Here is an 8422-nt window from a genome sequence, read left to right as displayed (position 1 = left end):
GAGACCTCTGCTGGTGGATACAGGGATTACCCTTGGCCCTGATGCTGGGCTGGGCTGGAGACTGGCAGTTTGGAGGGAAGGGAAATGAGAAGAGAGACAGACCAACTCAGGCTCAGTGTTGCTGTCTCCATCTGGCCCAAGTGGCTTTCTGTGGCCTTCAATCCAGCACAGGAGAGATCTCTTTTTGCCAGATCTAGGCCTACCCTATTCCATCAATGGGTATTGGTAGTGTATCTGGTATGAAGAAGAAGCCCTGACCTGGTTGTGTCACATGTCTCCTTCACTCCAGGTCAAGGTCCATTCCACCCACCCCACATACACACTCTGGGAGCCCACACTGGCACCCCAAATCTCCTCACTCCTCCTGGGTTGTTTTGTGATGTTACTGGGCACCCAGCCTCTCTTACCTCCACTTTCTATATCCCCCCACAGGTCCCCACCTTCTGCTCTTAATGGCTTTGTCTTTCTATTTCCTCCTGCAGGGTGAGGGTAGGGAGAAGACTGGGGCCTTGAATTCAGATCTCAGCTCAAAGGTGGGAGTCTTCATGAGTTCTGGCCCTCTCCGGCAGCTTCCCTAACTGCTCTCAGCCTTAGTTTCTCCAGGTGAAATGGAAATCATGACATTTCTGTTGCAGGGTGATTAAATGAGCTAAAATTTACCTCAGTGACTGGTGTCAGTCAGCTGCCTAGGGTGCCATCCTTTTGAGGCACTCTGAAATAGATGATGAAGAAAACTGTGTCTAGAACTCCTCCAAGGGACATATGAGCTCTTTGCAGAGGGGCTGTAGGGGGACCCCAAAAGAGCAGGCTAGCATGACAACAGCTGGTCTCTAAGTGGGGTGGTCAGGGTCTAGGCAAAGCTTTGTTTGCCTCATTGGGGATTGTAAACCTGGGGTCAGACCTGAACTGCTCAGAGGAGATGGAGTGGTCCCAACAGGAATCCTCCTCTCTGTCTACTCCCCCATTCCTCAAGCAGAAATCCATCTCCACTATGTCAAAGTGGAACAGATAGTAAATGAATACCAGCTTGGTGGGATATGGAGTTACTAGCCTGCCTGGGGTGCCCACAGGGTACCCATGATTCTGCTGGGCCCTTCCTGGTATGTAGAAAGTGTCACTGTCTCTCCAGGCTTTGGCCTGAAGACTTCTCTTCAGCCCTCTGCTCAGATTGGACTTTTTACTCATTCTCTTCCTGGTCTTTGTGCCCACAGCACCTCCTCATTTCTCTGTCCACACTCCCTGCCTCCAGCCTGATCCATTTTGGAAGGCTTAAGGCTTCTAGCAGGGGTCAGGATTCCCATTTTTCGGGAAATCAGGGAGTTCTCATAAATTAGCTTATTTAAAACACCAATAAGCAGCCATCATTTTGCCTTGGAAAGTATCTCAAGTTTCCTTTTGAATGTCTACAATCAGGTGGTCCCAATTTAGTTCTATTTTGAAACTATTTCTGGGAAGTGGTTTGGCACTCCAGACAAGGAGTTGATAGGCAATCAAAGACCCTGTGTATGAAGGGGGCTCATTTTTCCAGAGTGGCCCATCCTTGCCATTCAACCATCTCTAAGCTGGGCTGCCTCACACCTACATGGGAAAGGAGAAAACCATGCATTGTAAGACCTGTGTCTAGAAGTGGAAAATAATAATGTAGATCTAGAAAAGTCTGCTGTTTTTATTGAAAGCTGTGCTTGGAGGAAAGAAGGCTTCTTACCGGGAGCACGGGGAGAGGCGGGGTGTTCTGAAGGAAACTTCCAAGTGCTTTTCAATGACATCAGAAGATGGAAGCCTTTATTTTTGTTACATTGTTACAATTATTTTTTTCTGACTCTTAGTCTGCCCTTTTCTGGATACAGAGGCAGACCTGGCTTCATCTCAACCAGCTAAGATTGGTTGGGTAGATAGAACACAGCATGGGGGAAGGACCTCCCAAGGTAACAGGGGTAGAGTTTGAAGAATGGAAGATGAAATAAGTAGATTCAAGGGTTTTAAGATTGCCCCAGGAACTGATCATGTTTTAAAAAATAAACAACAACAACAACAAAAAAACCCTCTGCAAAGCAAGAAAAATGACAGTGAATATCGTACATACCTCCCAGACAGTTCCAAAGCTGGCCACCAGGTGACACCACAGGCCCAGGACAGCTTGGTTGCTGTCTGTATCAGGTGGGGGGGATTCAGGAGGCCCTAGAGTGTGGAGCCAGCCAGTGGTTCAGATTCTGCGTTCTGACTTTTGGAGGAAGTTCACCCCATTTTGGAGGAGCACCTCATGCCTTCCCCAGCCATCTCCCATGAGGGGTTAATGCTGCCATCCAAGATGAAGTGGGGATGGATGGTACCCAGGGAGAGGACAGTAGGTGACAGAAGAGGAACAGGGGCTCAGGAAAGCCTTGGACAGAACCTGATAGCCGAGGGGACAGAAAACAATGAGCCTCTGTTTAAGAGTCCACCCCCACTTACAGGTCCTGGCAAAGGGAGGCCCAGAGGCAAATCAAGCAGCCCCACCCAGGCTGCCCACAGATACAGGTGATTCAGAGCGTGGGTTTGGCTGATAACCCCCCACCAGCTGAGAATGGATCCTTTGTGAGGATTGCCCCTCCACAGCCCCCTCCTCACAGGTGGGCTGCTAGAGCAAGCCTGAAGGAGGGCTTACTGGAAAGAAACAGGGCTGACTGGGAGAATGCAAGGAGCCCAGCAGCCTGCCTTTTGAGGCACCATGTGGGAAATTTAAGATGCTGCAGGGTGAATGTGTAGCAAAAAGAGACAGCCAGCTAGAGCTCAAATGCTTTTTTTTTCTAGTTTTTCATTCTTAGCTGTGTCCGCTCCTGCCTGCAATCCACTCATTTCCCCAGGAAGGACTCTGGGTTACAAATGGCCAAAATTCAACTTGAATCAGCTTGGCGAAAAGGGGCTGTTTACTAATTGCTCAACTGGGGCAAGGATGAAGCAGGCCACGGGAGGTCTGAGGAAAAGCTGACTTGCTGGCCACATTATCTTCTTCTGTATCTTCTCCCTGCATCTCTCAGAGACTGGCTGCAGCCTAGGTTCTGCAGATATGCTTTGCATGCCAACCCCCTATGGTCAATTCACAGTCATATCCTCATAGTCTCATGACTATGAAAGGAAGGAAAGGATATTGGACCAACTACAACCAAGTTTACTTAGGAAAAGTCTTCAGAAGAACTCTAATTGGGTCCACTCAAGTCATGGTCAATGGCCAGGTGGGTACCTTACTGTCATTTTCTCAGATTGAGTCCTTTGCTTCACTTGTGGTCAGAAGATGGGAGATACAGGGTGGAGAAATACACGAAACTCCTTGCTGTGCACTTGTGGTCTTGGGTGATAGAACTGCTCGTTTGCCCCCATAATAATTTTTCATTTTCTTTTATAGACCAAAAGGTGTTTACTGGATACACGGATGCCTAGAAAAACAAATAAACAACAACAACAAAAATACACTTCCCAGGCTTCCTTACAGCTAAGAATAGCTGAATGTCTAAATGTTCTGACCAAAAGCAATATGTGCAACTTCTAGACAGTGACTTTAAAAGGAAGGAGTCAGCCTTCTTCGCCCTCTTTCCCCCACTTGATACAGCCTGGAAGCCTGTGTGAGGAACCATCTTGGATCATAAGTGATGGCACTGTAGTAAGTTAGTTAGAAGGAGCCTGAGTCTCAGATGCTATTTTGGCCCTAAACTGTTTATGCCTGACCTGTTACACAGAAGGAAGGATATCTTGTTTGAGCCACTTATTTTGGGTGTCTGTTATAAAATCAGCCACATCTATATCCTAATTAATACATCTTGGGATCATCTCTTGGTACCATGGTGATAGACTGAAAATACAACTGCTTGCATGAGGACCAAGTTTGTTTCCTGCCATGCTTGTCTTCACCCCAGCAAAGTTCTGCCAGTGACCAGCTCACCCTTTGCTGAGAGTGTAGAAAGCTACATCATGGGGCCAGACCTGCTCTCTGTTACCTTAGAAGTTACACCCCACACCCCATACTCTGGCTGCATTTCACTGGGTTTGCTCCAAAGCATCCTGCATGTGAGTTAGTCCAATCTCTGGCTTGGTCCGGGAGCTCCTATGGAGTGGAGGCCATGGCTCTTTCCTTACACTAGGGCCCCTGAGTACAGAGACCATGGAGAAATACAAAGCCCTGTCCCCTGAGGACAGGAGCTGTGCCCCTCTTATTCATGTAAGCACTAACCCAGCAGACAGCCCATCTCCCAGGAGCTGGGGAACTGGAGGCACATAGTTATCAGAGCTGAGCAAAGGAGGTCTAAGAAGAAATTGCTGCTGATGTCCTCTTGGCCTGCCACCTGAAACTGTTCTCCCTGGGCTCTCGTTCAGATCTTCGATGGTCCACAGGCCTGAAGGAGGAGAAAGAAAGGGCCAGAGCCCATGAGAACACCTAGGTCCCTGGGATGGGGGAGAGGCAGTGTCTGAGTCATATTATCGGTCAGTGTAGGAGATGAACTACAGAAAATAATTGAATGACTGTGTCCAGTGACCTCCCATCCTCATTCCAAGCTTTCATAATTGAAGGAGCATCATTGAGTCGAGCCCAGTTGGAGAAATTCAGAAGGAAACATTGCCTCTGACCACAGAAACACAGGCTGGGCCTGGCTGGGCTCTTCCTTTCTTTCTATACTGATTGTGTTTAAAAACAATGGCAGGCAGGCCCAGGTTTCCCAAGTGGCTGGCTTCATTCCTTCCTTTCCTCTAAACCTTCTCCCTTAGATAGAGACTCCCTAAGAACCAAGATGGCACTTCTTTCTCAGACTGGGATCAAAAGACTGTTCAGAGGACAAGCTGGGCGGGCTAGCAACTAGAACAGAAGAAGAAAATGTTTTAGTGTTCCCACTGCTAACCAAGACAATTCTTCCTTGGTTTTCCCTGACACAAGCATTGTACCCAGGGGAAGAACCATAATTTTTTAGCTTCCCCTCCCATAGGGTACAAGCAGGAACAAACAGGGCTGGTGACACAGTGGCACCAGAGCAAGGCGCTGAGCAGTAACCCTTCCACAGACATGCCATTGTAAGATGCTTGTGAGGGGAGCCAAAGCTGACCATCCAGGAGCCCTAGGACCCCTCCTCTTCCACTATACCTGGCTCATTTCCAGCCTCAGATGATTCCTGACTGAGCTGGCTACCTGCCTCCTCTGCAGGGCCCTCCCCTCTCCTCTCACATGGGGGATCCTGGAGCTCTTGCACCAGGCATCTTCCCCTCCCTGGCATCTTCACCCTCTTCCTGGAGTGTTTCCTCCTCCTCTGGGCCTCCATGCAGCCCCTCAGGAGGAGGCAGTTGTTCTCATAGTCTCTGCCCCTCAGGGCTGTGGTAGAGTTTTGTCCTATTACTCCTCGTGTCTTTTCCACCCACTACTTCCATCCTGTTCCATCCCCACTCCACACCACTGACTTTCTTGCTTGTCCTTGTCGTCTCCCAGCCTCTCACCCACTGAAGACTCCAGTTCCAACCACACCATGTTTTTCTCCATCCTACCTCGTGCCAGGATCCTAGGCAAATGGAATGATCTATATCCACACTCTGACCTCTGCCTTCCTTCACCTTCATCTCTAAGCATTCTGTCCTTACTTATCCATGCCACATGTATCTCTGACGACTTTATGCTCACCCAAAACCTCACCACTTCTGAAACCAGAAATTCTTACCTCCCTCTTTCTACTCATCACCTCCAAGCCTTTTAGCTCCCTGGCCCAAAGGTTCCTACAACAGCTACTTGGCCTAATGGAATTCTCCACTCCTCTGATTCTTTCACTTCCTTTCCATCCATCAGCTCCCTCCAGCCTTTACTTCTCTCCTTTCCCAGCTAAGATTCCATAGCTCATGAATGAACGAACTGTGGTATATTCACACAACAAAATATCATACAGCAGGTTAAACAAATGAGCCACAGCAATTCAGAACAATATGGATAACTCTTAGCAATGTACAGTTAAGCAAAAACCTAAACTCAACAGACTTCATGGAGAATGAAGCTCTTTTCAGGGATATAAAAATCATGGATGTATTTTGGGAAATATAGAGAGATGCAATAAAACCATATGAAAAGGAAAGCTTGGGAATGTTGCATGCAGGATTCAGGATGGTGGCCAATCTTAAGTGGAAGGAAGTGAGGGAAGGGAGGGGACCCTATAGTGAGATGTGGGTCATTGTTGAGGCTTTTCTTTGTGTGGTGTTTTTGCAGGTGCCTATTACATCATTAAAAACAACTAATTAAATAGAAGTGAACTATGCATGGATCAATGATGAGTGTGTCAGGGAATCAGTGCCACGTGGGGGCATCCATGGTTATCATTACATTGTTCTCTTACAAAATATCCAGCATCCCTCATCATATCATCACAGAATCTACAGTCCCCCTACATCTCCACTGATCTCTTTATTCTTTCCATCATTGTGGAAGAAGCTTTCCAGTTTCTTCCGACAAAGAAAAATTTCATCACTTGTTCCCTGGATGCCATCCCTTCTCATCTTCTCAAGAACTCTGCTCCTTTGGTGACCCCCCTTTCTCTCTTTCCTCACTCTCTCTCTCTCTGTCTCTCTCTCTCTCTCATCTTTTCCACTAGCACATGGACCTGTTCTAGTCTTGCCCACCCTAAAACCAAATACACTCCTTTTAGGTAGGATAGAAGTCAGTGTACCAGACAAGTAGAAAGCTAACTCTGGCAGGCAAAGTCTAGAAAGGCAATGCAGGGGCTCTCTGGTTGTTCCTTCTGTCTCTTGCTCTGCCATCCTTAACTCATGGCTTCCCTCCAGCCACTGCTAGCACTTAAGTCATCCAACTAGAAGGAAAGAGAGAAAGAGGAAGAAAATATACCTACTTTTTCTGCAGGGCATGGCCTGGAAGTTGAATATACCATGTTACTCACAGACTTGATTATAAGACATACCTAGTTGCAAGGGAAGTTAGGAATAGAGTGTGAGCACTGTGTTCAGTTAAATATTTCACCACTATCTAGAAAGAGAAGAATGGATATTGAAGAACAGCTACTGATCTTTACATACTTTGCACCTTTAGTCAGCCAAACAAATGCACACTCTTCCCTAACAAAGCATACTAATCCTTTTCCTGAGTTCAGAGCTCACTAGGTCTTATTCATTACTGCAAGCAGCTCAAAGTCCAGGCCCTCTTGGTAAGTATGAAGTTCAGATATTGGGCCAGTGACATGAACTAAAAGGCAAGTCATCTGTTTGCCCCCCTCCACCAGCCAGCAACACATGTGAAATATACAATAGGGGGAAGGAACAGGATAACCACAATTAAAAATGCCACTTGGAAAAGGATGAGTGGGAAACGCTGCAATCAGCAGATCCCACTGGGCAGGAATTCCAAATGTTCCCTACCTCCTGGGGAACTAAGTTCCTTGGCACTGACTACTGCAAAACCTCTCATTTACCCATTTTTTTTCTTGTGACCCCTGGATATGCTTTCTCGGAGGTCCTTCTTCCCAGAAGTTCTGTTGTCCTGCAGGTGACATCTGAAGAGGCTTGTGGAGAATATGCCTCCTGTTGTGGTGAGAGTTCAGCTTTCACCAGCTCCTTCCTGCTGGTGCAGGTTTGGGAGCTCAGAGCTTGTTTTAAGAGTTGAGCAATCTGAGATTGGGCAGGCCAGGCTTGCAGACTTTTGTTAATTAATTTCCCTCAAAAACTTAGTATGACAGTATAAAAACTGAATTAAAAGCAATCATATTGATAAGAATGAAATTGGAATAAATTTAACAAAAGAAGTTGAAGACTTGCACATTAAAATTGATAAAACATTATTAAAAATTAAAGAACACTGAAGTAAATGGAAGGCCTGTGTTCATGGATTGGACGATTTAATATTGTAAAAGTGATAATACTCCTGAAACTGATCCACGGACTTGCTAGATAAACCCAGCTGCCTTTTTTCTTGGCAGACCCAGAAAATGAATGGTAAAATTCATATGGAATTTCAAGAGAGCTAGAATAGTAAAAACAGTCTTGAAAAATGTATTGCAAATCAATGGAAACATATAGATCAATGGAACAGAATTGAGAGTCTAGAAAATAAATGTACATACATGGCTAACTGATTTTTAGCCAAGTTCCCAATACAACTCAGTGGGGGGAAAGAATAGTTTTTTTCAGTAACTAGTACAACTGGATATTCACACTTAAAAGAAAGCAACTGGATCCCTTTCTCACACCTACAAAAATTAACTCAAAATGGATCATTGATAAAAATATGAGCTAAAACTGTAAAACTTTATGACTGACAATTAGCATTTCCTTAGATTTCATACCAAAAGCACAAGCCAAGAAAAGGAAAAAAATCATTAAATTCAACAGACCTTTGTATTTCAAGGAACACATCACAAAATGAAAAGACCCACAAATGGGAGAAACTATTTGCAAATCCTGTACCTGATAAAGT

The 8422-nt window shown here is 45.9% G+C and overlaps 1 long non-coding RNA gene across 1 annotated transcript; it reads right to left on the bottom strand.

Annotated features, from left to right (window-relative positions):
* Window positions 1–1666: 1666 nt before the first annotated feature.
* On the bottom strand, window positions 1667–7539 carry LOC141414803 (uncharacterized). Its single transcript, XR_012439672.1, has 3 exons — window positions 7422–7539; window positions 4205–4367; window positions 1667–3413 (listed from the first exon to the last, which is right to left on the bottom strand). It is a non-coding gene; the product is annotated as an uncharacterized lncRNA (long non-coding RNA).
* Between the last annotated feature and the right edge of the window lie 883 nt (window positions 7540–8422).

The sequence above is a fragment of the Castor canadensis genome, chromosome 12 (genome assembly GCF_047511655.1).
Source record: "Castor canadensis chromosome 12, mCasCan1.hap1v2, whole genome shotgun sequence".
NCBI classification, from domain to species: Eukaryota; Metazoa; Chordata; class Mammalia; order Rodentia; family Castoridae; genus Castor; species Castor canadensis.
This window is presented reverse-complemented; position numbering and strand designations above follow the sequence as displayed.